Source organism: Pan troglodytes, chromosome 21 (genome assembly GCF_028858775.2).
Source record: "Pan troglodytes isolate AG18354 chromosome 21, NHGRI_mPanTro3-v2.0_pri, whole genome shotgun sequence".
NCBI classification, from domain to species: domain Eukaryota; kingdom Metazoa; phylum Chordata; class Mammalia; order Primates; family Hominidae; genus Pan; species Pan troglodytes.
In genome coordinates, this window is record NC_072419.2 from 25,121,029 (window position 1) to 25,135,891 (window position 14,863).

General features: G+C 42.9%; 1 protein-coding gene and 1 non-coding gene across 2 annotated transcripts in view; one reads left to right on the forward strand and one right to left on the reverse strand.

The window, feature by feature from the left end:
- Positions 1-14,863, forward strand: part of DTD1 (D-aminoacyl-tRNA deacylase 1) — a 177,038-nt gene that overhangs the window by 16,996 nt on the left and 145,179 nt on the right. The gene's annotated exons all lie outside the window — the stretch shown is intronic.
- Positions 738-858, reverse strand: LOC112206588 (U6atac minor spliceosomal RNA). Its single transcript, XR_002941007.1, has one exon. It is a non-coding gene; the product is annotated as a U6atac minor spliceosomal RNA (small nuclear RNA).

Here is a 14,863-nt window from a genome sequence, read left to right on the forward strand (position 1 = left end):
CTTGAACTCCTGGGCTCAAGTGATCCTTTCTCCTCAGCCTCCCAAGCTGGGACTACAGACGGTGTGCCACCACACCTGGCATACTTCTTGAAATAATGTATATTTTATCTAGGTAATTATATGAAGTGTCTGGGGCAATCATAAATAATTTTATAATGGATCAGAATTTAAGCTCATGGTGTATAATACATCTGATCATTTTGATGAAAAATTGACATAAATTATACACAGTTTTTTTAAAGGATTTTAATATTACAATTTAATGCATTTTGGAAAAGCAAATGTAAAATGACTTGGGCTTAAAAAACCAGAATTTATGGCTGGATATGGTGGCTCTTGCCTGTAATCTCAGCACTTTGGGAGGCCAAGACGGGTGGATTGCTTTAGCCCAGGAGTTTAAGACCAGCCTGGCCAATAGGACAAAATCTCGTCTCTACAAAAAATGCAAAAAAATTAGCCACACATGGGGTTGTGTGCCTCTAGTCTCAGTTATTCAGGAGGCTGAGGTGGGAGGATCGCTTTCACACAGGAGATTGAGGCTGCAGTGAGCTGAGATGGTGCCGCTGCACTCCAGCCTGGGTGACAGAGCGAGACCCTGTCTCAAAACAAAACAAAAAACACCAGAATGTACAATTCTGTGAATAGTCAGAGACAAATCATAGAACTATTTTGATTACAAGTGCAAAGTAATTTTAATGTTGGTTATAGATTTACTTTCTTATTCCCCTAATAAGAGTAAAAAATCATGGTTAGATGCTACGAAGTAGGTGGCAATGCCTTAACCTTATGCGTGTTGTCAGGCCCAAGGGCCCCTTCCATCCTTGTCAAGGGCTAACCTTTTCTCCTTTCATACAGCATATACAGACAGTTTTAATCAAAATTTATTTCCAAATGTTTTGAACTTCCAGAAGTCCTACAATTATATCAACAGTGTGTCACATTTTCTTTTGGCTTTGTCTCTTTTACAGCCTCCAATGAAACAAAATTCATAGAGCATGCGTTACACATTTGCTGTCTTTGGTTAATTTTGAGAATTTGGCTTCCAGCTCCAGTATGAAAAGGCTCTGTGAGCCCAAGGGATGTTGGAATGCAGATGAAATGCTAAATACATTTTGCTTATTTTAGGATTTTTAAGACCACTTCAGCAACTTTAAAACGTAAAGTTTAATTAGATTTAACATTTTTTCACTCCCTTCTCCTTTCCTAAGTGAAATTTTATTTTACATTTATATTTGATTTGTTTCTCTTATTTGTTGTTAGTGACAGAGAGAAGATCGTTGTCCCCTTTGTTCCTTCTCTGTGTTCCTCGCATCCCTGCCAGCACCCATGCTGTTAGGGACATTTCCTCATCTGCCGCAGCTCTTCCCACATGGTCCCTGCTGTGATGCATGTGCCCACAGCAGGCCGGCTCTCTTGGTTCCTGTTGTTTTATGGCCCGCTTGGTAATATCACCCCAAGCTCTTTCACTTGTTCTGTATACAGTGGAACCCTGGAGGGGAAGCTAGTTATGGTTTGGTCCTCACGCATGTTTTTTTAAATTATTATTATTGTTATTATTTTTGAGACGGAGTCTTGCTCTGTCACCCACGCTAGAGTGCAGTGGCGCGATGTCAGCTTACTGTAACCTCCGCCTCCCAGATTCAAGTGATTCTCATGCCTCAGCCTCCCGAGTAGCTGGGATTACAGGCGCCCACCACCGTGCCCGGCTAATTAATTTTTGTGTTTTTAGTAGAGACGGGGTTTCACCATCTTGGCCAGGCTGGTCTTGACCTCCTGACCTTGTGATCCACCTGCCTCAGCCTCCCAAAGTGCTGGGATTACAGGGGTGAGCCACCGCGCCCGGCCCACACATGTTTATTATTATTGTTAGTTAATAACATGACAAAATACCTCTGTTGAGGACTTGTTATATTCCAGGCCCTGTGCAAAGCAAACACTCTTTCATTCTTTATCTCATTGAATACTCACAACAATTCTAAGAGGTGAGTATGGGGGTTACTGCCATTCTGTAGGTGAGGTGCAGCACGGTAACCTATGGAAGGTCACTCAGCATGTAAGTGGCAGAGCCTGGAATCGAACCAGCAGCTGTCTCTAGAACCTGAGCTTCACTGATATCTTTGCTTCACTGTAAAATTCACATCTTCTTGGCTTATTGGCCTTTTCTGTTATCTTTCTTTTTTTTTATTTTGTGACAGAGTCTCACTCTGTCGCCCAGGCTGGAGTGCATTGGTGCAATCTGGGCTCACTGCAACCTCCTCCTCCCAGGTTCAAGCGATTCTCCTGCCTCAGCCTCCTAAGTAGCTGGAACTATAGGCGCCTGCCACCACACCTGGCTAATTTTTGTATTTTTAGTAGAGGCAGGGTTTCACCATGTTGGCCAGGTTGGTCTGGAACTCCTGACATCAAGTGATCTGCATACTTCCGCCTCCCAAAGTGCTGGGATTACAGGCCTGAGCCACTGCGCCTGGCCCTTTTCTGTTATTTTTTCTGTATTTATTGAGTCTACTGGGACTTTCCTGCCTTCTCCGTCATGATCAAGGAAATCAGCGGAGGGGTTTTTGGGCCTCATTTGGGCCTAGGAAGGGGAGCAGTGTGCCCTGAGGCCAGAGTGTCTTTCCTCTCTGAGCAGGATGTTCATCCAGGATTTTAGTCCTGTTTCTGCTGGGGGAGATATTATTGGTTCCATTCAAGTCAGTTTTGTAACATCCATCAATAAGACACTTTATCTGTCAGCCCTTGTGCTAGGCTCTGGGTATACAGTGCCGAGTAAGAGTGATGCAGTTCCTGCCCTAAAGGAGCTCACGATCTAGAGAACAGAGATACTAAACTAGTGTGGCTGTTTCTGCCACAGCGTGGTAACGTTCCTCAGAAACCTCCTGCTCTGCGAAACTGCTGCTAAAACTCTCAGGGCTTATGGGAAAAATGTAGTTAATAGCAGAACACCAAAGTCCTGTGGCTGGGTTGGAAGGCAGTAGGCACTTGTTTTTTATTTTCATAAGATACTTTTAGGGGCTTCTGCTGCCAGTGCTGAGGGCTTTTCTGCTGAAGGCTGTCATTTTATTCCCACTAGTCTGGCTCTCCTTGTCTGAGAAAACCCACCTCTGCCGAGATACAGCCTCTGTGGTATATGCACTTTCATTTACCAGTTGTATATGAGCGATTCTCCTTTCAGAAACAAGTGTCATCAGAACCTTCTGAGGTGACTGGTGTGATGCATGCTTTGAGGGAGTGTTAGGGATGAATAACAGGGTTAGTTGCTAAGGTGGTGGCTGCACATGTGCTTGGGCATGATTTTGTCTGAGCTGTGTTTAGGTCATTTGTCGATTCTTCTTCACTCATCAAACCAATACCCATGCAGAGTGTTGTTGATCTTTATGCTTGTATGTGGGTATATACTGTTGCCCCTCGTTAAATATTGACTGGCCACTAGGGTGCATGCTATTTAAATTGGAAACACCCCCACTGTTTTTCTTTTATATTTTACATAAAGTGTAAAAGATTGGAGACAGTTTCGCCATGTTGCCCAGGCTGGTCTCAAACTCCTGGGCTCAAGTGGTCTGCCTGCCTTGGCCTCCCAAAGTGCTGGGATACAGGTGTGAGCCACTGCACCCAGCCTATTTTTCTTTTAAAAACTCCCTGAGCCTCTTCTTCTATTGTAATGACCTGGGGCACTGGACAGACCAGCCTCAGAGGAGAGATCAGGTTTTCCCAGCATGCTCCTGCTCAAGCACTGAGCATCCCACATCCCTAGAAACCCCTAAGTCCTGGGCAAACTAGGATGGCTGGCCACCCTAAGAAGCAGCCCTGTGGCAGTGCAGTTCTCGGGAAAACTTGGGCCAGGTGATATCCTGAATGCATTGTGTAAAAATGCACTCCTCTTTGCATAGGAGACAAGGTAGGGCTAGGATGAACATCGGGGCAGGAGGATTAGCTGTCTGCTTCGGCTGGAGAAATGACAGAGTTCACGGCCAGGTCCCCAGTAAAGCCGCTGGAGTACCCAGCTCTAGGCAGGTGTGTGACTGGCCTGAGCAGGTTCAAGAGGTTCAGGGACAGACTTGGATGGAGGAGTGGAAGAGAGACCACATTGCTGAAAAACACTGTTGGCAATCTGGCAACTTGGTCCTCTGGTGCACTGGCTGACTTCTATGTTTGTTAGTGGCAAAGACAGCCGGGAGAGATATTTAAGCTGAGATGAGAAGGATGAGAGAAGCTGCAGGCTGTAGTATCAGGAAGGGTTTTTTGTATGGGCCCATTTAGAGACACTTCCTGTGTCCCAGCAAGCTCCCTAGGCTTGCACACATTTTCCCTTCTCCCTCCCTCTCTCCCTTCCTCCTTCCCTTCCTCCTGCTCACTCATTCTTCCACTCTCCTTCAATCCCTTCCTTCCTTCCTTTCTTCCTTCTAAAACGGCCGCAGTGTACCCTCTTCCCCTTTCTGCTCTCCTCCCCCTACTCCTCCCCACTTCTCATCCTTGGCCTCCCCACGTTGCTGGGCTCCTCCCAGCCTGGTGGTCTCAGGGCAGTTGGCTTCATAACATGGTGCTGGCTTCCTCCACAGTGAGCATTGCAAGAGCAGGCGTTCCAAGATGGGAATAGATGTGCTGATCCCTTCAGACCAGGCCTGGAAAGTGGCACAGCCTTACTTCTGTCATATAATGTTGGTCAAAGCAGTCTCACAGCCTACCCCGATTCAAGGGGAGGGGATACAGTCCCACGCTGTAATGACAGGAGTGTCAAAGAGTTTGCAGCCATTTCTAGTCTTCCACAGCTCGTAACCCTGCTGCTCTCAAAGGGTGGAACTTTCCTCATTTCATGGCTGTTTCTCGAATCATTGCTTTAGGGGAAAAACTCTAGTGAATAGTCCTGTCATATTTTCCCCTCTACTGAGAATGAGCTAAACGTTGAGGGTGCATTATTGGGTCCCCAGACCGAGTAGGCACAGGAAACTGGGTCACTTGTATCCTCGACAGCCCTTCAGGGATCTCCAGCCTTCACATGAATGCTGAAGGCCCCATTTGGCAGGAGGCGTTGAACGCTGTCCAAGTTGAGTGTTAAGCATGCATTGCTTTTATAGTTAGAAAAAAAAAAAGTTATACCAAAATGGAATAGTGGAGAAGGGCAACCTTTGCTCTCAAGCTTCTAGTTCCAGCTCTGAGGCATTTGTAATGGTCTCAGGGAAACATTCACTAGTCAGCTTTGTTCAGCAAATCAGAAGCTGCTACAGTATTCAAAAGGATTACCTGTATATTCTCTGCTGGGTCTGATTTGTTGTGGGCATCTAAGAGCTAGAGACATGTGGACAGACACGTCAGGAGGGCAGCAGTTTATGACCGCTTCTGCTCTGTGTGCTCCATGGGACGTCCATGATGCCCGTGCCTCTCCTGCTTCATCATGCAAAGAGAAAGTGCCAGGAGCTGGAAGACCACATCTAAGTTTTTGTTTTGTGCTTAGTACTGATTTCTGTGGATTTGTTTAATTTTCTACTCTGTTTACTATTTAAAGCATTTTAACAGCATGAGTGAACTTTCAGTGGAAGCCTGTTCTATATACTTTGGCAAAGACTGTGATGCCAAAGGCATTATTTTTCTTGTAAATTTAGGAAATTATAATGTGGGATCGTGTCTTCATTGTTAATGAGTGGCAGGGTTGGCAAACTGTGGTACAGGCTGTTGCTCTTGTGTAGAAGTTTGGCACAGATGTCCGACTGATTTTGGCCAAATACGTTTATATTCTCTCTCATTCTTTCCTTTTCTTTCGTTCTCTTCATTAATTTGATTACTGACTTCATTATTTATTCCTGCATGTCTCTTTTTTGGTCTTACATGTAAATCATCTTCACAGCTACAATGTAGCATCCCTCTTCCCAAATGGCAAACTATATCTACTTTCGTTATTAAACCCTGTCTTTTCGTGATTTCATTGATTTGCTTAGTTGATTGTCTATTGTGAACAGCAACCTGATCTTGCCAGTTCTCCCTTCCCCTACCTAAAATAACCATGGCCACCCTAAAAGCAATGTCAGCCACTACAGTGGCTCACACCTATAATCCCAGCACTTTGGGAGGTTGAAGCAGGAGAATCACTTCAGCCCAGGAGTTCTAGACCAGCCTGGGCAACATAGCAAGACCCCATCTCTTAAAAAAAAAAGAAAAAAAGAAAAGAAAAAAAAGAAAAAATTAGCTGAGTGTGATGGTGCACGCCTATAGTCCCAGCTAATTGAGAGGCTGAGGCAGGAGGATTGCTTGGGCCCAGGAGTTCAAGGCAGCAGCAAGCTATGATCACGCCACTGCACTCTAGCCCGGGTGATAGAGTAAGACCCTGTCTCTAAAAAAATTTTTTTAAAAAAGCAGTGTCAGTCGTATGGTGGGGTTTTGCACTCCTGCACTAATGGCAGCATGCCTTATGCACAGTGGGTGCTTTGTGATTTTGTGCAGTGAATGCCTCTGGGTCTCAGGAGATGAGGACTGGTCCATTTTGGTGTCTTTGCCATCCTTTCTATTCTTTCCATTCTCTCTGGGCTCTTTCCCCCTCCTGTCCTTATTCTCCTTCCTCACTTTTATCTCATTTCCTGAATTTCCTCCGCACTTCTGGCCATGAATTGCAGGATCAGCTCTTTCTCCTTAGCCGAGAGTCTATGATACAATTCAATTGGAAGAAATAAAGATAATTTTTAAAAGAAGATGCAGGCATAGGTAGAAAGAAACTTCTGTTCAGTGTTGTTACAATCCAAGTAAGTAAGGTGACTTGGGATGAAAGGAAAAGTCTGAATCATTCAGCAGGAGGAATGGGAAGAGTTCAAAACCTTATTGATTCAGGGACTACAAATTCAGAAAAAAATTATATATAATGTATATAATATTAGATATATAATTTTTAATAATGTGTATATATAATATAATATATATACATATACACACACATATATATTTGTGACCATATATATGAGGGTTTACTTCTGGACTTACAGTTCTAGTTCATTGTTCTATGTTTCTGTACTTACACAGTACCATACTGTTTTGATTACTGTAACTTTGTAGTAAGTTTTGAAATTGGGAGGTGTGAGTCCTCTAACTTTATCCTTCTAATTAATGATTGAATAGGTAGTAGGATGAGGTAGTTCAAACATCAAAATGATATGAAAAGGTCTAAATTGGAAAGGTTTGCTCTCATTCGTGTCTCTGTCCAGCCTGTTTTTCTTGCTCTCTAGAGGTAATTACTTTTATTATTTTTTTCTATCCATCTATCCATTTGCAAATGTGAGCAAATGTGAATTTTTAAAAATATTCCCCTTTCTATACAAAAGGTATGATGTGATGTACTGTTTTATATCTTGGCTTTAAAAAAAAATTCACAGTGTGTCCTAGAGATTCTTTTCATACCAGTTCATAGAGACTTCTTTCTTTTTTTTTCTCTTCTATTCTGAACAAATTAAATCTCTCTTTTTAAACTGCTGTGTACTGTTCTGTGGCAGGACCATAGCCTGGCTTATTTAATAGATCTTGTATTGTTGGACTCCTGGATTATTTCTAATTTTTGTCTCTTAAAAACAACAGTGACATAAGGAATACATTTGTACATATGCCACTTCATATGCAGTCGGGAGATACCTGTTGGAGAAATTCTCAGAAATGGGATAGATGGTGCCAGATGGCCGTTTGTAGGCACTGCACCTTTCTGCAGTGTGAGACTACCATATTTCTCCTAGCTCTGTTGGCAGAGTGTATTTTGAACTTCTAGAATTTCACCCATCTGATAGATATCCCATTGTAGTTTTAATGCACAGAGTGTGGTTGGACATTTTTTCAGATGTTTGACTGACTTATTTCCTTTTCTCTTAACTGTTTATGTGCTTTGTCCTTTTTTTGTTTTTTTTTGAGACAGGGTCTGGCTCTTTGTCACCCGGGCTGGAGTGTAGTGGCATCATGATCATGGGTCACTGCAGCCTCAACCTCCCAGGCTAAAGCAATCCTCCCACCTCAGCCTCCTGAGTAGCTGGGGCCACAGGCATGTACTACCATGCCCAGCTAATATAGATATAAAAATTATATATATGAACACATCTATAATACATATTAATACATATATAATACAAAAATTATATATACATACATATGTGTGTATATATGTATATGTATATATAATTATACACATATATGTGTATATATACATAATTTTATATACATACACACACACACATATATATAATTTTTTTTTTTTGAGATGGAGTTTTGCTCTTGTTGCCCAGGCTGGAATGTAATGGCGTCATCTTGGCTCACTGCAACCTCCACTTCCCTGGTTCAAGCAATTCTCCTGCCTCAGCCTCCCGAGTAGCTGGGATTACAGGCACCTGCCACCATGCCCAGCTAATTTTTGTATTTTTATTAGAGATGGGGTTTCACCATGTTTGCCAGGCTCATCTCGAACTCTTAATCTCAGGTACTCCTCCTGCTTTGGCCTTCCAAAGTGCTGGGTTCACAGGCATGAGTCACCGTGCCTGGCTGTTTTTATATTTTGTAGAAACAGGGTCTCACTGTGTTGCCCAGGCTGGTCTCAATTTCCTAGGCTCAAGCCGTCTTCCCACCTTAGCCTCCCAAAGTGCTGGGATTACAGGCATGAGCTACCTCCCCTGGCCTGTTCATTTTTTTCTGTCAAGTTATTTGTCAGGTTCTTTATTTCTGTGAGTGCTTTATACATGCTATGAGTTGCAGCTATCTTTCTCTATTTTGTCATTTGCCCCTTGACCTTGCTTAAGGGACTGTTTGCTGGGTAGACAATTTTGATCCCTAAGCAGTAGATTGTCAATTTTTTGAAATGTCTGCTGGCTTTTGAATCAAGTTTTCGATGACTCATATGACATTTTCTACTCCAAAATTACAAAGAAATTTGGCTATTTTTGCCTCTCCTCCTTTTTTTGTTTTTAATTTTTTTTTGGAGACGGAGTCTCACTCTGTTGTCCAGGCTGGAATGCAGTGGCACAATCTCGGCTCACTGCAACCTCCGCCTCCTGGGTTCACACGATTCTCCTGCCTCAGCCTCCCGAGTAGCTAGGACTACAGGTGCACACCACCACGCCTGGCTAATTCTTTGTATTTTAGTAGAGACAGGGTTTCACTGTGTTGCCCAGGCTGGTCTTGAACTCCTGAGCTCAGGCTATCTGCCCACCTCGGCCTCCCAAAGTGCTGGGATTACAGGGGTGAGCCACCGCACCTGGCCTCCTCTCCTGCTTTTATGCTTTCATTTTTTACTTTGAAATCTTTTATCTGTTTGTAGTTTATCCCGTATAAATGTAAAGCATGGATTGAACACTTATCTTTTTCTTCAGGTATTTACTAAATGGCTTCCCAAAACTATTTATTTAAAAAGCAACCTTTAGCTTTACTAATTGAGTTTCTGGCTTTATCTTCTAGTAAATTCTTGTATGTATTTATGAACTTTCAAATTTTATTTATTATTTTTAATTTTTAATTTTAATTTTTAAAAACTTCCATTCACTGAAAAAATTTCGTTTCTATCTATTCTTTTTGTCTGTCTGTCTTATCTGTATTTATGCTGAAGACACACTGTTTTAGTTATTGAGGATTTTTACTATGCTTTCCTACCAGGTAAGGTGAATTTCTCCCACATTGTCCTTTAGAGTTTTTCCTAGCTCTTCTTAAATGTTTATTTTTTCATATGAATTTTTAAATCAGCTTATATACTTCCAGAAAGTAATCATGTTATTTTTACCTGGAGTGTGTTAAAATTATGAATTCATTAATCCTCTGGGTCCCCGTATTGGACACATTAAGTTTGGCTGCCTGTTTACATATCCCCACTTGGGTATCTAAGAGACCCCCAAACTCAATGGGTCTAACCCTCACCTCTTAATTTCACTTCCTAACCCCAACCCATGCCACTGTGGGCTTACCTATCTCAGTTGGTGGCAACGCCAGCCTTCTAGTGGCTTAGGCAAAAAACCTCTCAACTGAACCAACTAAATTAATGCTGGATGGAATATATTTCTTTAACTCTTTTGTATTTTATTCATTTTTATTTTTAAAAATTTTCCTACAGCTTTCATAGGCTGACTTTCTTTTTTTCTTTTTTTTCTTTTTTTGAGATAGGGTCTCATTCTGTCACCCAGGCTGGAATACAGTGGCATGATCATAGCTCACTGCAGCCTTGAGCTCCTGGGCTCAAGCAATCCTCCTGCCTTAGTCTCCAAGTACCTGGGACTATGGGCATGTGCCACCATACTTAATTTAAAGAAATTTTTTTTAAGAGGTAGAATATTGCTGTGTTGCCCAGGCTGGTCTGGAACTCCTGGGTTCAAGTGATCCTCCTGCCTCTCAGCCTCCCAAATACCTGGAACTATAGGTGCATGCCGCCATGCCTGGCTGTTAACTTTTTATTTTGAAATAATTTAGGCTTACAGAAAAGTTCGACAAATAATAAGATTCATCCAACTTCTATTGATAACATTTTACATAGTACAGTTATCAAAATGAGGAAATTAACACTGATAACATACCATTGACTAAACTACAGACCTTATTTGAATTTTGCCAGTTGTCCCACTAATATCCTTTTTTCTGGTCCAGGATTCAATCCAGAATTCCAAACCGCATTTGGTTGTTGCAGCTCCTTAGTCTCTCCCAGTATGTGGTGATTACCTTGTCTTTCCTTATTTTTCATGACGTTGCCATTTTTGAAGAGTCACTCATTTTGTCAGTTTGTAGAATGTCCCTCATTTTGTGTCCGCCTGATGTCTTCTCATGATTAAAGTTAGGCATTTTTGGCAGGAACACTACAAAAGTGATCTTGTACCCTTCTCAGTGCATCGTGTTGGGGCATATGATGTCGACATGTCTCATTATTTGCCAGATTTTTCTCTGTCAAGTTACTGTTTTCCACTTTGTAATTGGTCTGTGTTTTGTGTGGAGATAATTTGAGACTATGCAAATATCCTGTTACTCAGCCTACTCCCACTCACTAATTTTAGCCTCCATCCATGGTCTTTGCCTGTAACAGTTATTACTGAAGTACTTGCTTAATCAATCCATCTTTTTTTTTGAAATAAGTTTATTCCATATATATATTTGCATTAGAAGTGTAAAAATAAATTAGGACTTTAATAAAAATCTTATGTATTTTTAAGAATGGTTATATTCTTAAATGATCTGTGTATGCTAAAATGGCTGGGTGAATCTCATTATCTTGGTTAGCATTCAATTACTAGATCCAGAACATCTTGGCTAATATATTTACTTTTTAAAAAAATTTTTTTGGGCCAGGCGTGGTGGCTCACGCCTGTAATCCCAGCACTTTGGGAGGCCAAGGCAGGCGGATCACAAGGTCAGGAGATCGAGACTATCCTGGCTAACACGGTGAAACCCTGTCTCTACTAAAAATACAAAAAATTAGCCGGGCATGGTGGTGGGCGCCTGTAGTCCCAGCTACTCCGGAGGCTGAGGCAGGAGAATGGCGTGAACCTGGGAGGCGGAGGTTGCAGTGAGCGGAGATTGTGCCACTGCACTCCAGTCTGTGTGACAGAGCGAGACTCTGTCTCAAAAAACAAAAAAAATTTATTTTACTTTAAGTTCTGGGATACATGTGCAGAACGTGCAGATTTGTTACATAGGTATACATGTGCCATGGTGTTTGCTGCACCTATCAACCTGTCATCTAGGCTTTAAGCCCTGCATGCATTAGGTATTTGCCCTAATGCTCTCCCTCCCCTTGCCCCCGACCCCCTGAAAGGCCCTGGTGTTTGATGTTCCCCTCCCTGTGTCCATGTGTTCTCATTGTTCAACTCCCACTTATGACATCTTTTTAAATACATTGATTTACTTCTTAGGGGGTGAGGAAGATAATTCAGGGTGCCTAAGTTACCTGACTGCAGGAAAAAGAGGTCCCTACATAGTCTTCTTAAAGAAGCGGGTTTCTAGCCAAATTAAGAGTTTCATTTTTAAACAGGAAGGGAATTTCATTTTCTCCAGTCTTTTCCACTAAGTGTTAACCTGGTAAATGCATTTCCTAATCATGAGCCATGCTGATTAAACCTTCCCTGGCCACTGCATAGTGTTCTTCTAATAAATGCCTGCAAGGAATTTCCCAAGTGTTGTTAGTGTAGAATTTTTGCATCTGTATTCAAAGGAGAAATTTGTCTATGCTTTAAAAAAAATTCCTGTCTAATTTTAGTGTAAGGGTGATACTGGTCTTGCAGAATAGACTAGAAAGCTTTACATCTCTTCCCGTGGTCTGGACCAATTTAAATCACATAGGCGTTACTGTTTAATAGAACTTGTTAGTGATCTCTTTGGGCCGGCTTCCCTGGCTGTTGCCAAGGAAGTTTCCCAATATCCCGCAAGTTCCTCTGGGCAGTGCACTTTACCTGTCCTCTCCTTCACAGCTGGATTTTCCAACTTATTAGAAGACAATTTTATAGATTTTTTTTTTTTTGTCTGAGATGGAGTCTTGCTCTGTCGCCAGGCTGGAGTGCAGTGGCGCGATCTCGGCTCATTGCAACCTCCGCCTCCCGGGTTCAAGCGATTCTTCTGCCTCAGTCTCCTGAGTAGCTGGGAGTACAGGCGTATGCCACCACGCCCAGCTAATTTTTTGTATTTTTAGTAGAGATGGGGTTTCACTGTGTTAGCCAGGATGGTCTCGATCTCCCGACCTCGTGATCCGCCCGCCTCAGCCTCTCAAAGTGCTGGGATTACAGGCGTGAACCACTGTGCCTAGCAATTTTATAGATTTTTAAAATTATTTTGAAAGATCTCTATATCTAGAGTCACATTAATTTTCTCATGTCTTTTGGTTGTATTTTCCTCCTTTTTTTCTTAATCAGCGTTTTTAGTTTTTTTTGTATTTCATTGTTTTGCTTTAATCTTCTTCACTCTTTTCACTTCATCTTCTTCACTTTAATGAGTGTGTGATTTATTTGGTTTCTTTTCCTGGTTTCTTATTTCATTCGGGTTTAGTCTCATTTTCTAATAATTTGGTTTTAGTCTTATTTTCTAATAAATGCACTTATGGGATGAAACTTCAGAGTTTGGCATGGCTCCTCCTCCCCACATCTGCTCTATCAGCAAATCCTGTTTGCCTCACCTGGGACATGCACACGGAAGCTGAGAGCAGAACGCCGCTTCTGCACCCACCCTGGCGCAGGCCGTCTGCATCTTTCATCTGAATTTTTGTGACAGCCTATTAATGGGCCTCCTGCCTCCAGCTGGGTCTCCTTTCAGGACATACCCAACACAGCAGCCTGAGTGAGCCACTTCCCCCATGTGTTCTATGGTATTATAATAACATACTTTTAAGTTAGGAAAACTTACAGGGATCACTTTGTCTTACTTCTCAACAGTACTTACAAGAACTATGTGTGTGTGTGTGTGTGTGTGTGTGTGTGTGTGTGTGTGTAGAGACAGAAAAAGAGCATGCACAATAGAGGGCATGCTACTCCAGGGACTATGGCTCTTGTCATGGGAGTGACAGGAACTGATGGAGGGTGGTTCTGAGCAGAGGCTCACTCTGGCCATGGGGGTGCCCTGTCAGGGAAGGAAGCCTCACCAACTCAGACCAGTCTACCTTGGAGCCTATGTTAGGCTGCTCCTGCTGTCTTTTGTCCTTGGAGGCTCTGAACTGGGTCAGAACCCTGCCATGAAGCCCTTCCAAGGCCACTCTGCTCCCAAGGTGAAGACTTATTCCCTAGGCTGTTTCCCAAGCCGTGTCCAGCCAGAATGCCCAGCCCAGCACACCAGAGCTCCTGCAGTGAGGTTAAGTGACAATATACTGCAATAGTAAAATACATAAGAAACTCATAATAAAGTGCCAGCAACATGGAAATGCACTGGATTTGAATGCAGACCCTATCCCATTATCACAGTCCCAGGGAGAAATTACAGGCCAAGATTAATTCTGTAAATAATCAAATCCAAAAGCTTTGAAGACCGAAGGAAGTAAGATATGAAATCATATCCCATGACATCATGAGCTCAGAAGCCACCTCCCCTGCTGTTCTTTGTGGAAGGGTGGCCATGCTCGATTGAGTCTGGGTTCATGCAGCAGCCTTGTCCAAGCTGTGTCTGAGATGTGTCATACAGGTGTCCTTGTAGGTCCTTTGGGGGCCTCAAACACTGCATCATCCCCACACAGGCTTCCTTGAGCCTCAGTTAGACAACCATACAGCCTTCAACCCTACAGAGTTATCCCAGGCAGAGTGATGTCAAGGACCCCAGCAGGGCCCAGAGATGTCTGAGCAAAGTTTGATAATCAGGGAGCTCCTTGCCTTGGATCTCCTGTTATGCAAGAAGGCTACCTTAATTGCCTTGAATTTATGACCTCAGGATGTAGGCATAGTTGGGAATTTAACTTCCCAGCTAAAGGTAAACTTTGGTCCTAGATATTTACCGTCGTAATGTTTGTTTCTTCTCATGGCTTTGACACTCTTTAGTTTGGAATTGAGGGTGGCCCTGTTAGTGAAAGGTGCCCTCACTTTTCCATAGTTAGGTATTTTGGGTCCTCCAATCCTTCTTGCTACAAAGTTCCAGGCTTGAGACACTTGTTTCCAAGAAATGAATCTGTTGTAGACACCACCCTCAGATGTAGACACCACCTCTGCGCTGTTGCAGAGCCAAGCGGAGAACCCTGATAAGGGGAGCCCAAAGCCTGGGAAGAAGCCACAAGAGCCCCAGGTCTGCCTTTCCAGTTCCCTCCATGGCCCTGAGTGTGGCATGCAGTCAGACCTAGGCCTAGCCCTCAAACTGTGAGAAAATCAGCTGCCAGGGCCTGAAGGGCCTGTAATGCACCCATTTGCTGACAAAACAGATATTTTCACCACCAAGTCACTTAGGACATGTCATTCCTAGAGCTACTGGTCTCTGC